Here is a 1,956-nt window from a genome sequence, read left to right as displayed (position 1 = left end):
GAATACTGTAGTGTGATAATAGTAAATCACTGTTAATTCTAATGTAAAAGATAAAAGTATTAAAAATAACTATATAAAATATGTTAAAACATACACAGTATGGAAGAGGTAAATTGTGACAACAATAACCAGTATAGGGAGAAGTTAAAGTTCAGAGTTTATATATTTCAATTACTTAAGCTGTTATCAGCCTAAAATACAATGTTATAACGATGAGATATTTTATGTATTCCCAAGGTAACCACAAAAAAACACAAAAAACCTATAAAGTTACATATAAGAAAAAGGCCGGGTACGGTGGCTCATGCCTGTAATCCTAGCACTCTGGGAGATTGAGGTAGGAGGATTGCATGAGCTCAGGCGTTTCAGACCAGCCTGAGCAGGAGCGAAACCCTGTCTCTGCTAAAAGTAGAAAAATCAGCTGAGCGTCATTGCACATGCCTGTAGTCCCAGCTACTATGGAGGCTGAGGCAGGAAGACTGCTTGAGCCCAGGAGTTTGAGGTTGCAGTGAGCTATGATGATGCACTCTACCAGGGTGACAGAGCCAGATTCTGTCTCAAAGAAAGAGAAAGAAATCAAAGCATGTAAGTACGAAATAACAACAAAACACAAAGGAAGACAGCAAGAGAGGAAAATACAGACAAAATAACAGTAAGACTAACAGAAAACAATTAACAAAATAGCAATATTAAATCCTTGCTATCAACAGTTACTTTAAATGTAAGTGGATTAAACTCTCCAAAGAACATAGAGTGGCTGAATGGATAAAAACAAGACCCAATTATATGTTTTCTACAAGAAATTCACTTTGGATTTAAGGATACACATAGGCTGAAACTAAAGGGATAGAAAAAGATATACCATGCAAATGGTAACCAAAAGACAGCAAGTTTGGCTATACTTATAGCAGAAAAAGCAGACTTTAAGTCAAAAACTGTCACAGGAGACAAAGAAGGACATTTTATAATGATGAAAAGGGTCAATCCACCAGAAAGATATAGCAATTATAAATATATGTATACCCAACACCAGAGCAATTAAATATATAAAGCAAACATCAACAGAATTGAAGAGAGAAATGGATAAAAATAAAATAATAGTAGGAGAATTCAATACCATACTTTCAGTAATGGGCAGAATATCCAGACAAAAAATCAATATGGAAACAGGACTTGAATACACTATCCACCAAATGAACCTAACAGACACATACAGAACATTCCACCCAACAGCAACAGAATACACATTCTTCCCCCAACACACACAGATCTTTCTCTGTCATAGATCACGTTAGGCCACATAACAAATCTTAAGAAATTTGAGAAGATTGGAATTATACCAAGTATCTTTTCTGACCACAATGGAAACAAAAACTCCACATACCAAAACTTAGAATACACAAAAGCAGTACTGAGAGGGTAAGTTTATAGCAGTAAGTGCCTACAATAAAAAAGAAGAAAAATGTCAAATAAACAATTTAACTTTACATCTCTAGGAACTAGAGAAACAAGAACAAACTAAGCTCAAAGTTAGCAGAAGAAAGGAAATAGAATCAAAGTTTGGAATGGTGGCTAACAGGACCTAGAGGGAGAGGAAGTGGGGAGTTACTAATCAGCAGGCATAAAGTTTTAGTCAAAGAAGATGAATAACCTTTAGAGATCTGTGCAACACTGTACCTATAGTCAACAATAATGTACATTTAAAAGTATGTTAAAAGGGTAGATCTCATGTTAAGTATTCTTGTAACAAATTAATAAAAATAAACTACCTTTCTTTACCAATGTAAATTAGTAATATGCAGCAGGTAAAATGCCCTTACCTGACATTAAAAGGTACATGTTTATATTTATTTATTATGCCTATAGATATATTGTGATTTCATATGTCCTAGAGATTTGTGTTACTGAGTCATATTTGTTTGAAATTTGCTCATCTCCATAAAATTACTCAAAAAT

General features: G+C 34.0%; 1 protein-coding gene across 1 annotated transcript in view; it reads left to right on the top strand.

Moving 5' to 3' along the window:
* The window catches only part of SCLT1 (sodium channel and clathrin linker 1), a 214,721-nt gene that overhangs the window by 55,264 nt on the left and 157,501 nt on the right, over positions 1-1,956 (top strand). The gene's annotated exons all lie outside the window — the stretch shown is intronic.

Source organism: Propithecus coquereli, unplaced genomic scaffold, assembly GCF_000956105.1.
Source record: "Propithecus coquereli isolate 6110/MARCELLA unplaced genomic scaffold, Pcoq_1.0 Scaffold195, whole genome shotgun sequence".
Taxonomy (NCBI): domain Eukaryota; kingdom Metazoa; phylum Chordata; class Mammalia; order Primates; family Indriidae; genus Propithecus; species Propithecus coquereli.
Note: the sequence above shows the minus strand (reverse complement) of the source record. Positions and strands in the feature narration are given on the sequence as shown.